Source organism: Ambystoma mexicanum, chromosome 6p, assembly GCF_040938575.1.
Source record: "Ambystoma mexicanum isolate Mex_15411 chromosome 6p, UKY_AmexF1_1, whole genome shotgun sequence".
Classification (NCBI taxonomy): Eukaryota; Metazoa; Chordata; class Amphibia; order Caudata; family Ambystomatidae; genus Ambystoma; species Ambystoma mexicanum.
This window is the reverse complement of record NC_090935.1, coordinates 489,533,952-489,553,889: the sequence shown is the minus strand read 5'-3', so window position 1 is coordinate 489,553,889 and position 19,938 is coordinate 489,533,952. Positions and strand designations below refer to the sequence as shown.

Below are 19,938 nucleotides of genomic sequence, written 5' to 3'. Positions count from 1 at the left end.
AGAATATTCAACTTGGGGACTGGATAACGCATCGGGAGGTGAAAGCAGCGGGGACTAGATCACTGATGGTAAATGAGATCACGATGCAGGAAGCAGTTGAAAACAAAGCAGTGTCAAGGATTTAACATTTGTTGGATAATGTGGGATAGGTTGCCCTATTTGGAAAAGTGTGAAAGAATTGGGGATTGCAATCGTAGAGGAAATGGGGCCAAAGATGGAGGAGGGCGCGTAAGGCTTTATATGAACTGGTGAAAGAGAGGGAACACCATTTTTAAAAGCCAATGTTGTTGAGGATTTTTTCAATACTATGACGAGTGGAATTGTGGGGCATTGTTACAAGTAGTGGAGCGGTGCACTAAGGAAGGGGGGGGGTTGGATCATCCTGAAGAGGTAATCAAATTGTGGTGGGGGGGGGGCAGGAGTTGTCAAAGATTGTGAGCCATCGTCATGCCACCGTAGCCATTCTAGTTCCAATTTACAGGTAAATGGTCGATAGGTCATCCCATTCCCGAGATAATTACTCTTTGGGTTTTCAGCATTACGTTTTGTGGTGTTACACCGCCATCTACAGGTCTTTTGTAGAAAGAGCTCATCATCGCATATCGAAGCTGAAACATGAACACCGGATTAATTTCCATTGCAACATTTTGTAAAGGTCAGGTACGACATCAAATTAAATTTTGCTACAATTTGAAGATGACATAGTTGAATCAATTGATTTGAATAAGGTTCCATGTTTAACAGACTTTCTTCTGCATTCTCTTTCATCCTACGGATATATGTTTACAGAAATGCCAGGAAAAATAAATTAAAAAAAAATAAAATGAGCAGTATTTAAATCCCACTCGAAACAAAACATTGAAAGCTGAAAAATGATCAATATTCTGAAGGAAGATCTCAAGACCATGAAGCTGATAGAACAATGAAAGTGCTCAAGAACCTGAAGCAAGACTTACTAATCAGAATTTGAGCTGCTAAAAAACAAAGCAATGAAACTGCTGACGAAACTGAAGTGAAACTTACCGATCAGAGATTTAAAAATCTGAGATTTGAAATCCCGGGCGAAGCCAAGTAGTTAACCTAGTTATAAATAAAGTTTTAATAAAAAGATAAATTGGCAAACACTCACGTCCACTCACAAACTATACTGCCTCCCTAGGGACGAGTCTAAACTAGTCCATACCACCACAGGGGATACAGGGCTACACTCAAGAGTGAGCTCACGTTTGAACAGCAGCCATTGTAGGCCCGCTTTGTGGTTTCTATATACATAAGAACGTCCCAAAAACAAAACAGCTGAGAGTAGAGTTAATAAAATACATTAGTAGCCAAATGGCAGCCATAGGTAAACGGGGATACTAATGCTGTTAAATCGGCTGCAGCCATGGTGAAGTCAAAACTAAATAACAGCTGCCATGCCTACTCCACATACCCAATGTAGGGCGATATAAAAGTGCCTCAGGCACCAACATTAGGGGGCAGGGGAGTACTGCTTAAAAGAGTACCCCTTTCCTAAGAGTCTTATGGGGATGAAGTGGCAGCTGAACCCCAGTAAAGTAGTCCCTCTGACCACACAAATAAGGCAAAGACCCTAAGAAATCAAACTGGAAAACAAAAGGTTTAGGCAGTCCCATATAAATGGAACAGCAAAATCCCCAAAATGTGAGTTCTGCCTCGACAGGGAGACATGTCTAAATGTACATCAGAGCTGTCATGCTGGATACGAACAACAGTAGTACTGAAATTATATTTGTGCACTGCTGAATTTTTGTGTAAATGGTCTTGAATCCCTATTTCTGCAATGATGTCCCTTAATGTCTTGCACTACAGTGTAGAGGAGCTATCTGGAGTTCGCTGGTTAGGATTGTAGCCCCAGCACCTGCCAGTGATCAAACTGGGTACGGATTTTTAAAAGAGGGACCCACTTATCGAAGAGGCAGCAGGTCTCGTTTTCAAGTATTTCCCCCCCTTATTTTGGCCTAAAGAGGCACTAAGGTCACCCTCCCTATATTAATGTACAGTGACTTCTAACTGAACCCTCGTTTTTACCTTCATTGTGAATAACAGCAACTAAGCCATTCCCATTCGGAAACTCCTCTCTATTGCACATTGGATTACTCCTACTTGAGCCAGTTCTACCATCTACTTTTCACCCAGAGACTTTTAGTTTTGTTTTCCCATTAGAAGTACTGAGAATGACGTTATGTTAAGTTTGATTAACGGATGAATGTATGCAAACAGTTGCCTCAAACGACAGCTTGGAGCCCCCTTTCTTTCTCGCAGTTTGAGTTTTATGAGACTTTTGCTGTTTAACCTAAATTGGGTCACAAAAAAAGCCTTTGCTCTAGAAAACAACATTGAGGCATCTGAACTCCTGCACCTTTTCACACAACCTCCAAAAATAGTCTACATTTGGGCATCTCTTTTCAAATTACTGAAGGAGGCAGATGACAATAGGCCATTAACCTATAAGTCGTTGCCAATTAGGCTTTCGGTGTCGTCCCCACTCCATCAGTTTTTCGAAACAAGATTTGACAACATTTGTTTTGTTTCAAACAACTTCTGATTAGAGTTGCTTGAAGTAAATGTTAATAAGGCACAGCTCGACACTCTGCTCTTGCAAAAAGAATACCAAGTAAGAATGTGGAGGTCGAGAGGAACGGTTGAGGTGAAGTAAAAGGTTTCTTAGTGCTATGCTTTCAAACGTGCGTCAGAATTACGGCAAATATGCCAGAAAACGAAACAGGAACCTATGTACTCCATTTTAGTATTGATAAACAGTGGATAAACAGTGATAACAGTGGATAAATGGTTCTGCGACTTGATTCTATTCAGGGAAACGAGGATTATTAATAGTGGCCGTTTGCACCTCTGCAATGTGCTGGAGACACAAAAAGTGAAACCAGGACATTTCATAGTCCGTTTAACCCTCACTACAACGTGCAGGTGAACCAGCACGTTGCAAGGGTACCGTTGCCCCAGAGTACTTACTGCAATCTGCCTGACAAGCAGATCCTGAGGGGAGTACGCAGTGTTTGCCAATCCGTGCAGTATGCTTGAACATTTGGAAACGGCAAAGGACTTTGTGATGGTGTGGGTTATGTAGAAACCGCAGCACGTTTCATAGGGCAGGTCACGTTGTACCTACAATGTGCACAAGCACGACAAACCTGCACTAAGCAATATGGGGCATTTGTCCATCTTCAACATGAGGAGTTTATGAATAAACTGCAGTGACTAGAATTTAGGGAATTTCTCATTCTGTGCAACGTGCAAACACAATTTACCGTAAAGTGCTTAAAACGGGCGCCACTTTACCCATTTGGTAAAACAGTCTCTGGGGGAAGATTACATGGTTACTGCCATTCTCTAATCTACATACATGTCAATAACAGTCTGGGGTGCAGATGATCCTCTCATATGTAGTCAAACACAGGATGGAAGAAGCACTTGCGGACTCGTTTGAGGCAAAGGTTTGCATACATCATCCGTTAATCAAGCAGACAACAAAAGGAGAAACTGTTAATTACTGGTCCTTTGTGTAATCACTGAAGATGCGTCCTTCACATCTACCAATGGAATGGAATCCAACATGCAAGCTTTACCCATGCAGAAACGTAAAATATCACAGAAAGGTGGCCTTGAATAGGAGCCAGTATTGCTTGGTTGGTACTCAGCCAGGTGGAGACACGCGAGCTGTGCAACAGTTTTGTGTGGACAGTTTACAAAGCTCAGGTTGTCAGAGCAAACCTTGCTCCAAGGAGGTCCGTATTGATTTCCTTCTGGATTTAATAGGTCCAACTTAGACTGGGTGCGATCCATCAAGCGGGCCCAGGACATAGACAGCTGCACAAAAAAAAAATATACATTTTTAAAAAATAATTAAAAAAAGCAGGAGAGTGAATCTTCTGGACTTCAACCTTCAACACGAAACACTCTTGAAAAGAGGGTGCCTGTGGAGGTCTTGAATCCTGAAGCAGCCAACCAGTCTATCTTCCTCAATTCTGTGTTGAAAGGGTGCCAAGCTGCACATCAGGCGCTAGATGTACCGTAGGCCACACCACCACAATGGATCTTTTTTTTTTTTTGGGGAAAAGCTCCTGCGCAAAGCATCGGCCCCATTATCATCTAGTCTGGGTTGCGTTCCCATTACCTCTTCACCCTTCAGCTGGTGAACATACAAGGATGTAGCACAATTGCATAGATCATGGGTCAGACAAATAACCCCTAGTCAGAAGACGCCAGGCCCCATCCGATGATTTCAGCTCCCAATACACAAACCCCAATATCGATCCCTACGAGAAGTCTCAAGGCATTGAAGGAATCCCTTATGCAAAGAAGATTAAAGTAAGTACTTACATTTCAGACCCATTTAAAAAAGACAGTGCCTGATGTATTCATGCATTCTATCACGTATCCAAATTACACATTTTATTCAAGGACATTACTTCAATCAAGCACAGAAAGCCTCAATTATCACATAATTACAAACAAAAAAGTTGCAAAATGAGATTTAGTTTAGCACTGCAAAAACGTATATATTTTGTTTTATTTTTCAAATTAAATTTTTGGTTGAAATACAATCAACCTTCAATTAATATGCAAGGATATCAATACACTTCATACATACACTTAAAACCGTAAATGATGAATAATTGGAAAAGGATTCACAGACAAAATGAAATATCAGCTGCAAAAGTATCTAAATCCAATTCTCTGATAACCTGTAATAGAAACCATTGATGAGGTAGTATGGCCAACCAGAAGAAGAGACCATATAAAAGATGTTCCCTCAGCAGAGTTCATTTAATGGAATTCATCATAATTACTAAAATATGACACGTAAATGAGAAAGTGCCCTACAATCAAGGGCCAAATGTCTAAGTGTGTCCATACCATTTGTGCAAAATCTGCAGCTAGCTTTATCCTTGGGCATCAGACCAAATCGAACAAGAAGACTTAGTCCGTATCGTATTCCAACGAAAACATAAGAAGCTCAACGAGTTAGTCTATCTGGGTAAATACTAAGAAATGGTGCTAATGGACCCAGATCTTTATGTTCACCATGCAAAGGTTGCAGGGAGGTATAAGTATGCAGAGATTCCTGCGTTTAAATCCAGTGCCAACAAAACCTCATTTGTGACTAATGGATCCATTCTGGCCTCCAAACTCGTTTGTAAGTATTTGGTGTTGCTCATTGAACACGCTCGAGTTCTAGTGTTGCCTTTCTGATGCAGATACATTTTCCGTGACATTGGTGGGATGAGACTGCGCCACCCCAGGCCAAACATGTACAAATGGGCATTTCTTAAAGAAAAACTCATTTTTTACGTTGCAATTATCTCCAAAGCAGAGAGGGAGAAGCAGTAAATTTTAAAAATAAAGAGTCACTAACCGGTAGGATAAAGTTTAGGCTAAGATGTCACGATAACATTCCAATACAGAAACTAAAGTAAAATGGAGCAGCTTAAACACCGACACTCCCACTCACTCCCCCATCCCCCAAAGGTATGGTACCACGGATTTGACATGGGATGTAGGAGATGAACAACAGCAAGCTAGTCTAGTTTGTGGTGAAGATGATGGTTGGGAGAATCAGTCCCCACTTTGGAGTGCTCAAATTCAATATTTTGAGAATGTTCATATTTTAAGTTCTAGTAAGTAATACACGTCATTGTGTCGTAGGAGTCAAAGTGTGGGATGAGTAACCATTGTGGCAATCGTTTGGAGGCAGAAAAACAGTGCAGGTCACACCAGCCCTGAACATTAGGAGGTACGGTTACCATAGAAGGAGTGGGAAAAGGGGTGAGCGTACAAGGGAGAGTCTGTTTCTTTTGGGGGCATGCAAAACTAGCAGATTCAGTCGGGGGCCCGGTGGGTGAAAGCAGCAAGTTAAGATCAGGTGGGAGAGAAGGGGCACTAAAGCAGAACATTCAGTCTGGCGGTTAGTGAAAGCAGCAAACTCATTCACGGTTGAGGGGGGGGGGGGTTAGGGGGGCAGACAAAAAATCAGCAAATCCAGTCAGTCTCCAGGCGAAGTCAGCAAATTCCGACGGGGGTAGGCAAAAGCAGCAAATCCAGTCTGGGGGCCGGAGTTAAGGGGGGGGGACAGGGAACAGGGGGAAGCAGCAAATTCAGTCAGGTAGAGTGACCAGTTAAAAAAATCTTGACAGGCCATAGACATAGAAGTGGGACTAAAATAAATACAAATAAGACTGTAGTCCTACATCTATGTCGCTGGCCTGTTGCGCTTTGTTCATTGCATCTCTTCCACGAGTGCCTGTGGTGTGCGTGAATACTGGTCAACGGTATGTTTTCCTTTCGCATTTGTAGGTGTGCTCTACGCCTGCACCCCAAAACTACAAATTACAGAATAGAATGTAAAATGGGCACTGAACGAGCTACCCTGGTTTTAAATCTTGCTTTGCACTATTCACATACAGAATTTCACCAAAGACAAGGACTGGTGTGACGAGATACAGAAGGCCATGCAATCCAAAATTAGCCTCCTCAAAAACAAAATACTAGCCACTAAACCAGCCCTACCGAACAAGCACATCCCAGTCCCACCGCATGCCCCTGATTCCCCCCCCCCCCCCCCTTACCCTTCTCCTTCAAACCCATTCAGGAAAAAGATGTCATCAACATAATGAGGAACATTAAACCCTCTAACTGCAAAGGTGATGCTTGCCCAGCCTCCATTATCAAAGACTGCGCAGAACCGCTAGCGCCCTTCCTAACAGCCTTTGTAAATGCCTCCTTTACCACAGGGATAGACCCTGCCTCCCTCAAGGAAGCCTGGGTCCGCCCTCTTCTAAAGAAGCCAACGCTCGATCCCACCTCCCCCAATAACTACAGACCCATCACCACTGTCCCTTTCCTCCTCAAAATACTGGAAAAAGCAGCCTACCTGCAGGTTCAACACTTCATTGAAGAGAACAAACTCCTTGGTCTCCGCCAATCTGGCTTCCGCCCCAGACACGGAACAGAAACAGCCCTACTTGACTTGAAAAACCAGATGGACGATGCGAGAGACTTGGGCTGGGCAAACCTGCACTTCTCCTACTCCTAGACCTCTCAGCGGCCTTCGACCTTGTGGATCATGGCGTCCTATGCCACCACCTCTCCACCACGGCCAAATTCTCCCCTGTAGCCACAGCGTGGATCACCTCCTTCTTAAAAGACAGAACCATGCAAGTATTCTCTGACTTAGCTGCCGCATCACCAACCATTATACTCTGTGGGGTGCCCCAAGGCTCCTGCCTCTCCCCCACACTATACAACATTTTTACACGCCCCCTCTTCCTCATCCTCGACGCCATGGGCATCTCGTACACCAACTACGCCGACGACACACTAATCCTCATCACTCTCACAGGTAACTACAACACTGACTCCCTGGCCCTCAACAACCTTTACAATACCATCCAGGGCTGGATGGCAGACAACGGTCTATGCCTCAACTCTGACAAGACGGAACTCCTCCTGGTAGGCTCTCCCAACACCCTAAAGAATCTAGATGCCCAATTCAGTCACTTCACCATTGATTCCATTAAAATTACAGTCTCCGACTCTGTCAAAACCCTGGGAGTTTATCTGGATTCTAGCCTATCCATGGACAGACAAATCAATGCAATTGCCTCTGCAGCGGCATATCATGCCAAACTTATCAATGCAGTCAGACCCTTTCTCTCCAAAGAGAACTGCACTAACATAGCCAGAGCCATCACCGGCTCTAGGCTAGACTACTGTAACGTACTCTTTCTAGGAACCTCTAAAAAAAAACCTAGAGAGACTACAAGTAATACAGAACAACGCGCTCCGGGCAGTCCAAGGTATTGCAAAAAGAGAACACATCTCTGAGGCCAGAAAACTAGCCCACTGGCTCCCAATAAAAGAAAGGATATTATTCAAAGCCCTGACATTGACCCACAAGTGCATCCACCTTACTGCGCCTGCATACCTCTCACAAAGGATACACCCTGTCTCCACCACCAGGCCAACCAGATCACCCTACACCAACATGCTCTCAGTGCCTCTAGTAAAAAAAGTAAAAGCGGGCGGATCCAGCTTCCCTTACCTTGCGCCCTCGCACTGGAATGCCCTACCACACACTATCCGTGGAGAGGCCTCCCTCACCACCTTCCGCAAAACGCTGAAGACTACCCTGTTCACATAAGGCTAGACATACCAGCACGATTACCCCATGAATATTGTATCATATGATCAAAAGCAATATCTGTAACAACAGTATGTCATCCTGCAACATTTACAATGTGTCAACAACCGCTATCTTACCTGTACCATGTAACTAAGTCATTGCAAGTAACAGCGCCTCAATGCCCCTGGGCTGTTTGTGCGCTATATAAATGTAAATAAATAAATAAATAAAATTTCTAGTCTCACTGTGTTGATCAGTCTGCTCTATACTGCGTTTAGAAATGCACGATATGGTAATTACTGCTTGCTCGGGTGAAGAGATTTGAGCTATGAGCTATGCTAGTATATTTCAACTAGCCCAGAACAGACCCGTCCCAAGCCTGCAGCATCATCGTCGTCCGGACCTTGACAATAATAACCCGGTTTCTTCTCACAGAGGGGGAAGGGGGAAGAAATGAGGGCGTGAAATTCCTTTCACGTCCCCATTCGTACAGGAAGAGTTGCGCCGGGACCAGATTTTGGGATTTAGAAATTCGGTCCCGGCAAAAACCGAAACCATAGGCACCCACCACTGCAAACCACGGACGGGGTTTCTAAAATGAATAAACTCACGGGACCCCAGGATGAAGGGCGATTTTCCCCAACTGTCCTGGGAAAAACCGGGACGTCTGGTCACCTAAGTCAGAGGACCAGGCAAAATGAGAAAATTGGGTTGGAAGGTGAATGCAGTAGGGCACAGGGTGGTTAGTGGAGAAGGTGAAGGCATAGGGGTGATGGGGGGGGGGGAAGGGGGGTTATGGGGTTATGGGGAGGTCCACTGAGGTGAGTGAGATAGTTTCAGCTTGGGGGGCAGGGGTGGGTGGTTCCAATCTTGGGGGAAACGGGAGGAAGATGTATTTTCAGTGTGGTGAGGGGGAGAGGTAGCAAAATAATGTGTCGGGGAGGTCACTTTTAGTTAGGGGTGTAGTGATAGTGGATTTAAGTATTCGGCCAAATACTGAATAGTTTGACAAGTATTCAGTCGGAGCGAATGCATAACCGAATAGTTGCCTTTTTAATAAATAAAAATGATGCAGACAATTAAAAGCACACTTTAAAATATATGTATCCATTCTTCATTTCTTTTCTTTGTTGTATACAGAAAATGTTTGCGTTAACCATGAAAAGAATACATTATTAGAAAATAAACTGTTCAGTAACAGCAGTTTGTATTTTTGTGCATTCATAGGTGTCCCTTGTTGGGCAGGGTCCAAGTGACTAAGACTAACCCAAACGTATAGTATGCATGTATGGATCATACTGGTGGGATACTGGGATTTCTCTGCTTGTACTTTCAAAATGTTCCTTTTCAGCCTGCCCATCTTTAGCCTTCTGGCTCTAGCAAGGCACTGAAACATGAAAGGAGTGATTACATCAATAAACATCCTTCCGACTGCTGAAGTGCTATGGAATACAAAACTTTGGGATGCTAAATCCATGCTTCCTACCTGTGGTACCGAGCAGTGATGAGGCATTTGAAAAATTTCTTTTCATTAATAGTATTTCTTTCTTTTTCGAGTGGGGTATGTTTGTGGTGTTTTGGGGCATGGTAAAAGATATTAGACAAAAACATATAGGGAATGCCAAGTCCTCTGTGGTTCTCAGCTGACCTATAGGGAAGGGACAGTGACTATTTTCCGATCTTTAACTGGCATGTGCAGGTTTATTTTACTTATTTGTTTCACTTGTACATGCATTCAGTCCAATGTTTCCAAATGTTAAACTTTCATCTCCTTGTCTTTATTACACAAATATCCCTCTTTCACTGTAATGTTGGGAGGAATATTTCTGCTGCTACAGAATGGTTACATAGCCATATCAGTCACTTTTACTCAACTCAAAAGGGACTAATTTTGGCAACATGAGAAAGTTGGAGGCAAGGAATTGTAACCTAGATTTCAATAATACAAGCACAACTCTGCTGCCGACTTCCCGCAGAGCCATCTTACTTGCTTTACAACTTGGCCTGAAGCTGGAATAAAGTTCTTTGCTGCAGGCACACTACCTCGTGAGCTATTTTACTAAGGGTATGGAATTTACAGGGATCGCTCCAACAGCTGTATCAATCGACTTAATGATATTATTAGGAGGGATTGGAACCTGTAACTTTCAAATCTTACACAAGTCATCAACAAATAAATAAGCACCCAAAGAAACACCATTTCCTCCAAGAGCGACTTCATAAAATATTGTTCGAGCTCAATGGTTTTCAACTACAAAATACAGGGGAGACCAGAGATACATAAACCAATATTGAGGGGTTTGCTTCAGCTCACCAGTGCCAGCAAACCACCAGATGAAAGTCTGGTCAGAACATGAAAGGCAGGGACTTGGTTTATACTTTCACACCTCTGCTCTGCATGTACTCAATTAAAAAAGTGACAGTAGCATTTGTTTTATGATCCTTTTAAAGGATAAACATGACATGCCGGAATGATTCCAGGCACAGAGTCAAAGCAGTAATTCATGTATTGCGTAGGGGAAACTATTCGGCTTTAAGTGATAGTTAAAGTATTCAGACGAAGACAAATATCTCCTTCAGTCTGAATTCAGCTGAACACTTACTCGAAGCCGAATTGCGGTACACTGCTACTTTTAGTCAGGGAGTGGAGGGGAAGAGATCCTTCCATTGCAGTCCACGGTGGGGAGGATTTGGGTTAGAAGTAGTTTCAGTCCGGGGAGCAGTATTTATTTATTGTGCATTTTTAAAGGCACTTATATCGGGAAATTGTGTTTCAAAGCACTCCCAGGGCAAACGGGAGGGAACATGGGAACAAAGGCAAGAAAAAACTGATGAACAGGAAAAGGGGGCGATCCTGCTTGGCCTTGTGAGCATTCTGAATGTGCAAGTGCAGGGCCAGAGTGAAGGGACAGGGAAGGGGGTAAGTGCTAGTCGTTCCACAGAGGGAAGTGACAAAGAGTCAGTTGAGCGCAACAGTAAGTGCCTGGCAGAGATTGCTTGGTACAGAGTGACCTGCCAATAGTTCTGTCATATAACAGAATTAACAAATGCATTGGGTTACAGCGAAAAGTATTCACATTTTTTGTGGCCTTGTTCTATGTTCCCGTTAAGGGATTAGTACAAAGTATGTCACTGCCCTGTAATACAAGTAATGAGAGTCCAAATGGTTTTGTTGGGTTGCAGGCAGCAGGCAGGGCAAATTAGCCTAAAACAGGCAGTCTGAAAGCCAATAGCAGAAAAGGCATGTGCCAGGGTTTTTACTGATTTATACACAGCATATTTCTGCCCCGCTTCTCGCTAAGGCACTGGAGCAACATAGGCCCTCAATTACCTCTTCTCTTGGGCACCAAAATCAAAAGGTAAAACATGCTTGGAGACGGAAGTCATTATGGGCAATGCTGGGTACGATATGGAACCCAATGTAAATTATGTGCAATGCAAGCAGAATGTAAACTAGTAATAATGAGCTAAATGGGTGAACAAGAAATCTGCCTTAAGGTGACACATAGGCATAACGTACACTGGAAATGATGTGCTAGCAGGTTTGAATTACAGATCCTTTCATGTACTTGGTAAGGAGATGAGCGTGTGTCTGTTTACACCCTCAATGTGTACAAATGTGTAGGGCATAATTGTGACTGAGTCACTCACTGTGCAGTGTCTAGTCCACGAGGTCATCTGCACCGGGTGTCCTGCAGGTACTCCAGCGCCGCACAGGCCCAGGTACTGTGTATGCTGAGCATGGTCGTAGTACATTTCCAGCATGAAGCGTGTGTGTGTGGCGCGACTGTTTAAGTTGGATTGTCAGGCGGTCAGAGCACTGCAGGCGCAGTTCTCAGAATGGAGGCCTGTCATCTTTGGTGGATCCAGTGACATGCAACCTGGCCAGTCTGCACACTGCAAATCCTTGCCCCTCCTCCTGATGCCCATGTTCCTCCCAACATCACCACTACAAATCTACCTTGGGTGCCATGGTGGGAGTAGTTTGAAGCGTATATCGAAGTTCAGAGTGGGGAGAAGTTCCATGCCACTAAAATAATTGTCCGTTTTAAATGGAGCCCGAGGGTGCGAGTCTCATGAGACTTCCTCCGCCAGGCGATGGGAACGCTGGTCTGAACACATTTTATTCCTTTTCTCACTCCTCCCGTAACCTTTAAGTCACAGTGATAAGTCTGAGTGGCTGGTGGCAGTGGATGATTTTTACCGATTTTGTGAAACTTGCAATTGCAGTCTGTATCCGCAGCTGCAGTAAGGGACGAATGGGGCACTCTTGCTTTAAAATGGTGCCTTCTTCTCCCCCCACCCCCCTCCTCCCAACTTGCAGCAACTTGTCCTTTGAGCCTTCTTCTGCCGACCTGGGAAGCCTGCCTGAAGGCGCCAATGTGTTGGGAGGAAAGGAAACTTGGAGGTCACAGAAACTCCTCAGGTGTTTGTCCTCCATTGAGTCTGCTTGGATCCAGTTCTGACTGGGTGCCTGGCTGTCCCCTTGAGACAGCCACCACCCAAAGATTGAAGGAGTCGACCAGTGGAAGATCCATTCCGAAGAAGAAAGACAAGGAGGTCTGCAGCTACCTTCAAAGCCGAGAGTGACCGCTGCTGCTCCAGCCTGCTCTTCAATACAATGGGCAAAATCCTGACCGGATCACTTCCTCCCTTAGACTGGTGGGCCTAACCATTCCCAAAACCAGCTAAAGTTTGAGCCATCCCACGAAGTGCTGCAACCATCCAGACCTGCAATACCCGAATACCCTGGGACCTCTGGCACTACTGCAGTGCATCCTCATCAAATGTGGTTCTGGCTGCAAACTTGTGGGCATCTGTCTGGGCCTACAGAGATTGCATCCTGATCGTAGAAGACCCCTCAGAAGAGTCTAGGATGGAGAGAAGAAAGTGTTCCGGGTGCCACAAAGCTAGTCTGATGGGCATTCCTGGGACAGCGTCTGACCATCTGCTCCCAAAAATGTTCCTCCTCCAGCCACCAAGGCCAGAGACACGAACTGGAGCTACTGTAGTCTCCCCGTGGAGACATGCCGTTCACATCATTGTTCATTAAGGAAGGTACTCACTCCTTGGTTCTTATCTGGGAAGTTGTCATGTTGCTGATAGCTCCTCCTGAGCTTCCTTCCCGAGCCACGTTGGGGTGGACGACCCATACGTCTAGCCCCCCTGAACGTTTTGAATACAATTCCATTACTTACAACTAAAACGCTTCTTCTGATATTTGACAACTTTAACAACATATGCCTTCCTTTGTTCTGCTGCCCACGGGCACTGGTCCCCAGTGCCTCCATCTAACTTTTGAAACCCTTATTCATCAGAAAGGACTGGACTAAAGTTTAGGCCTACACAAAGTTATCCACGTTACCAGTATTGCCGTTTAGTAAATGCTGGTTGAAAAATGATTTGCTAACCTAAAGCTATCCATTTCTCATCCAAAGGTCCATTAGTAAGCCGAGTATTGCAACAACAAAATGTATATATTTACCTGTGTGAACTGTGTTTACTTACCTGAACTGTAGCCATTTAAACATTGTCCTAGTGCACATGATAAACCACCATACAGTGTGTAAAAGTGTTTCCTTGAATAGAAACATGCTCAAAAGGTCTTTGTACTCAACTACAGTCCTTATCCCTCCTATAATAAGCTTGGTCGCTTGACCATAGCTAGAAATCCTTTTAGGTAATTCAGGTCAAACCCACAATTTGGAGCCCTGTACAACTAAGAGTCTTCCTACCCACAGGTTAACTTTAGTAAAACTCCCTAACAATATTCTGGGCAGAAAAGCCAGCAACTCATATGTGGCAGTATTTTACAGCATCCCGTATGGTCAAATTTGGGGTACAACTTTACATTTATGTTTGTTGATATATAAAGCACACGTTTAAAACAAAGACCTCTTGGCACTGATGAAACCCACTGAAGTATCACAGGTCCCCCTAGAGTTGAATGGCGCTACCGAACCCACATGGAGAAGAAGCACTGCTCCTTTGTCTCAATAAAGTACTTGCATAGCAGTGAAAAAGGGGATTTGGGGTTAGTGTACAGACAGAATGTTACACAATCTTGCCCGTTGCTCCCAGAGTATACAGGCAGAAGGTTAAAGACCTCCACTGGTGCAAAAGGGCCAACAGCATTTCAGAGCAGCCAATGTTCTTTTGAGTGTAAAAGATGGGCAGTCACTGTAATGCTGTAACAGGGGGACATGATGGGCATTCAGATGGAGGGATTGTGAGGATTCAAGTTCTTTAGGTATGTAAATCCAGCAGAGGCACAGAAAACGGTCACATCTGTAACTAGGTCTTAGTCACGGGAACGCAAGGAGGTTTGCCTCTGAACACCTTTGGGTACAGGATGGACGTTATAATAAGTAATGGTGTAAGGATGCAGAAACGCAAATGGCACACGACATGGGCAGAAGAACCGTCTAAATGTGCAAGTCAGATTTCCACACAACATCTCAGAAGACAAGAATTGGGTTCCCTACCCAGACACATGTGTACCTAGGTTTGTTATTGGCATGGACAGTGCCAATGTTTTTTAATAAACATTGGATTTTATAAATGCTGTGTGTCAACCAACCAGAACAATGAAAGATGCGGCCAAGGGTAAAATAACATTAGAAGAGGACTTTGTACAAATGTCAGCAGAAATGTGAAAACTGTTGCATATATAACAACCCTCAAGGTTTATGAATAGGGCAAGCTTAAGAAAATGCAGAAAATAAAATTCGGTAATATAAAATCTGCCAGGTCTGAAGATATTTAGGATCCATCCATCCATTTGCCAATGTTTCATTCTAGAAGACATGGGTTGTAAAATCTCTTGTTTGTTCTTTCCGGTTGAGGTTTGATAGGTATATGAAATGGCATTTGTAACACGCCTATACAAGTATTTCAAGGCGCAACGAGGCAAGGAAGAGGGAACAACAAGAGGCCAGAGACAGCGATCTTACTAGGCCAAGTGACATTAAGATTGCACAAGTGCAGGGGGGGTGGAAAAGTGCCAGGGGAGGGGGCAGTGCTGTACATGGGATCAAAACCATAACAGGAAGTGCTGCCAGCAGGTGCGAGGGTAAGTGCAGACAGCAGGTGTCCAAAGGTGTAGGTAGGGGGGACTTTAGGGTTACAGATACAGACCCAAGTGCAAGATATGCCAGGAGGCAGTGTGGGTGTGCAACTGGGCGGGCGGGGACCTGGGTCCAAAATCAGAGGGTAGCCAGGTGACCAGTGCAGTATAGACAGGAAATCAGCAGGGGGAGAGGAAGAGAGAAGGTAGAAGCAAAGAGGAAGGTCTTGAGGTGCTTCAGGAACCGGAGATGGTTCTCCAAGTTTAAGTGAGGAAAGGAGGCTGTTCCAGAGGGAGGCCTCAGCTGAAGAAAAAGTTCTATCACCAATTTGCTGCTGATTGGAGAAGCGACTGACCCTGAGGGAGTTGGAGGAGCGAATGTTTGAACATTATACAGTCCTTTTGACTTCAGATGATAAAAACACATCCATGTATTGATAAACCGACAAGATTCTCCAAGATGCCATATTTCTATACAAATATCAATGATGATGTAGTGTCATGAACTTTAGTAGCACAAATTAAACATTTTTGGCTGCTCTGAGAATTAATTAATTGGCACCAATTAGTGTTACCCTCGCTGTACTCCAGTAACAAAAGTCTAGTCCTGCTGCTCATGAACATATTCAAAATGCATATTCCAAACCGGGATCAAAATGCACACTCGTCATTGCCTAGAATTGACTCTTGTTAAATAAGAAATTATTTAGTGTGCATGTGTTGAATTAAGATGGCAAGTGCCTTCTTATGGTGGACTAGTAGCTTGCAACTTGAAATTGTTACTCCTGTGCCAAGAAACATGTCACTTCTTACATAGGCAACTAACCCACAAAACGAGATCAGGCAGGACATTTTCTGCAAACTACTTAGAACACGGTTTGTCACACTCAGTCAACATATTGCGCTTTGTAATTCTCATTGCCCTCTCCTGCACTTAGTAGAGCAGCAATACAGGCGAGACATGCTTTTGCAACAATGTATTTAGAGATTACAAACGGAATCCGGTGGCTTTCAATGTCATGCGTTTTTAATTTTGAATGCGATTGCATTTTATTTTGTACGATATACATTTGTCAGAGCTTCCCAATACATGGTTTTATCAATTCCCACAGAACAAGAATTGGCAACTTTCCAGATCAAACACTATGAAAACATACTGATGTAATTGCAAGCAACTATAAATTAATGGTTTAGCAATTTATTCGAAAAACAAAGCGTAAACATAGGAATAATAAAAATGATGGGCCACAGACAGATGTTCGAGCAGATCAATTATATTTGTTCAAAAGTATTTTTTTTTATTACAAAGGTCTTATCGAATTAAAAACAAATATTGAAAATGTCATTATCAAACTGTGCCTTATGATGCAATTACTTCTATGACAAGCACTCCGTATACTGAGAACACAGTTTTGAAAATGCAAAATGGCATCCATCGAGGTAGTGCTTCAGACCACTGCAATACATGTAAAGGCAATCTTTGCACCAGGACATGCGCATGCCCAGGCTTATGCCAGTAGCTCCCATACAACTAGAAAATAAATTAAATGACAGGTATAAATAAATTCAACACAGGACGTACAGCGCAAACTTAAAAATAGCGATCAGTTCAAAATAGGTAATTTTGAGAATGCTATTAAAATAAAACTGAGCAACAATGAGGATAGTTATTAATAAAATGTTTGAATTGTACGTTTGCCATCATGCAAGCAAAATGAAAAAATAAGGTTTTGAATGGTGCACCAAGCAAACATTAATGAGAACATTTTTTTTGCATGGCACAGATATTTTAACATTACCACCTATGGCAGGAGATATTAAAAGAGAAATCAACTCCCATTTAAGCAACACATCCCCTGAACCTGACAGAATTTAGAATTGCAGAGACAGGCTTCTTTAACTATATAGGAGGTAGGGATATTATCCAAGATTGTATTGCTGTAGGAAGTTTAAAGAAACACGCCCAATATATTTGAATGTACTTATTTATATAATCTACTTAAAAGCTTTTGTTTATATCCAAAGTCCAAATAATTGATGAGGATAAAACATAATACCCATTCGAAGAATCACCAATTGACCTATGTGGTAAGATTAACAAAATGTATGGACGAATCTTAATTTATAGTGCTCGAGAATGAAGCAGCAAGCATATGAATGACATTAAATGAAGTAAAAGATGTATGTAACAGAAACTGAAGGGGGGGATTTTTCAATTCCGGAAGAATTGAAAATCAACAACAACATGAATTAGTTTAAAATGTTAACATTGAAAAACTAATTTCACATGCACTGGAAATGTGTCAAAATGCAATTGTTGGTCCTTCGGGCAATTGGCTGATTAATGCGATAAATTAACTTGCATTTCAATCTCCAAAGATGTTCACCACTTCCAATAATACTGTATGCACGTAGCCCGTATTTTAAGCGATGAAGCCTTATGATGGATCAGTCTCTGCTGGATACATACAGCGACCATCACTGGAAACTCATTGTGTACTACTGGTTATGTTCTGCTCTTCGCACAGCTCATGCTTTATTTCAACCAGCGGCGCAAATACAGCAACACAAAGATGTCAGTAAAGTCACAGAAATGTTAGTAAAGGTGTACATTGCAGTTGTCAGAATTGGTTTTAGTCAGGTTCTGAAATGAACTGTGTAAACGAAGATTATATTCGGACTGTTGAAAACACAGTGGATCACTGGGTAAATAGCAGCTTGTAGTTTTCTTACTTTGGTATCAAATCCCTATACAAGAGGCTGCACAGGAAGCGTATGGCAAACTCGATAATTTAGATGTTCTCAGTATCCATAAAGACAAACTTCAATCTGAAGCATTGTTAGTTGCCAAACGAAACAGTAGGCAACATTTATTAATGTTTTTGGTGGTTCACAATTTTAAAATGAGACTTTTTAGAATAAAAGCGAGAGTGTAAACCAGATGAAATCTGAGCAAACACTGCAACATAGTTGGCAGTAGTATTCCGAAGGGCAAGGTGAAACCAGAAAATGCTACTTCTAATGTGGGTCTTAAAATAATATAAAATCAATGTAATTTACTTCATACAGTTACGTGGCTAATTTGCAAAACGCAAGCAATAAGCAAGTGATGGCGTGCATATGTTAAGCACGTAAATAAAGCACAGGGAAGTCTACTCTTTTTTGTGAAGAATAATTTCTTATCTTCTATCGGAACGTTTGTGAAGAATTACAGTGCTGTAAAAATTAGAGCAAAATAAGCATATGAATGCAGTAAGCTTAAATCGTGGATATGTTCGGTCCTCCCTGCAAAGACAGATGGCAGAACAATGAGCATCCTCACCAACCATCAACGTGCTGCAGCTACAGGGAATCCTTAAACTACCATTGTACACATCAAACGGTAACTTATACTCACTGCACCGTCTGGTTTTCGTTTACATTCGCTCAGTGCTAGCATCTTGGAAAATATTGCTGTTCTATCCATTGTGGACCTCACTTTTGTAATAGTGCTTAACGGCCTGTGGCTGGCATAAAATGCACAGCCCATTTGTGGCGTGTCCATAGCAACCATGCTGCCCTTACTCCCCGTAAACGCTGTTATTAGGGAGATGCCAGGAGCAGGACAATAAGGCGCAGCTCTTTGGCCGCACTGGTCGTTTTGGCACGCCCGATTGGCCGTGGCCAACTGGGCGCAGGGACTAGCAGCGCTGCCTGTTTCTTTAAATATACGGTCATCCTAAGCCCTAACAAACCTGTGTGTTAAGTGTACCGCACGTCATGTCTGCTGTATACATGACATGCAATTCAAGTGACCCCCAATTATCAGATGGATTAGTGTTTAGGTTGGCCGTGCATTTAGGGAATATACAATGCTGCTTGCCCCTGCCCGACGTGCTGCTACCCAGTCAATCCGGCCAAAATGCTGCGGCAAAAAAACCAAAGCCTAAAGGGCCGCCCCTACAAAAGGCGCATAGCTCCAGGCACTGCTTCCGAGCAAGTTCTGCAGTGCCTGGCAAATACCAACACGTATTTTTGTTATCAGATCCGTTTATAATGAGAAGCTCTTTTATCATTTATTCATGGCAGCAGATAAGAGTAAGTAAGGCGCCGATCATAAGACTATTTTCTGTGGCAAATGCCTAAAGAAACGTGCATTTTTGTTATAAGAGGTAATGGGGCATTAGCATCTAAATGCCCTGACAGACCTAACTAGCTGCCAAATAAATGTAGACTATTAAACTGGGTCAGAGAATTCTCTCTCAGTATCCATGTTAGCGAACACCATCAAGTTTAAAGGAGCCGGCAATAGCGGCATGCTCCTCCCCCAGATCCCGTGCACTGCAGACATGATCGCTAGATGTTAAACCGATTCAAAGAAAAAAATTGTCACCATGATGGAATGGTTATATCCTTGTGGATTCAGGGTTAAATACCCCCATAGTTCTAAAATAGTGTGCATTTGCAAAATTAACAGGGTAACTGGGCATAAACATACCACTCATAACATCTGTTCAACTTGTTTAAAATGTCTATAAATCGGTGTTCGAATGCGCTAGTGCGCTGGGAATATTCATACTGACTCCTCTCTGTTAAAAATAACAGAGCAGAGTCATACAGCCCAGAAGAGAGCGTTTCAAGAAACATATGAGGCGAGCGGCAGCAAACCTCTCGAGCGTACATCGCATAGTCTACAGTACGCATGCCAGGTCAAGTTAGATGCAATACCGGA

The 19,938-nt window shown here is 43.1% G+C and overlaps 1 protein-coding gene across 4 annotated transcripts in view; it reads left to right on the top strand.

Annotated features, from left to right (window-relative positions):
• Positions 1–19,938, top strand: part of IL6ST (interleukin 6 cytokine family signal transducer) — a 612,349-nt gene that overhangs the window by 41,666 nt on the left and 550,745 nt on the right. The gene's annotated exons all lie outside the window — the stretch shown is intronic.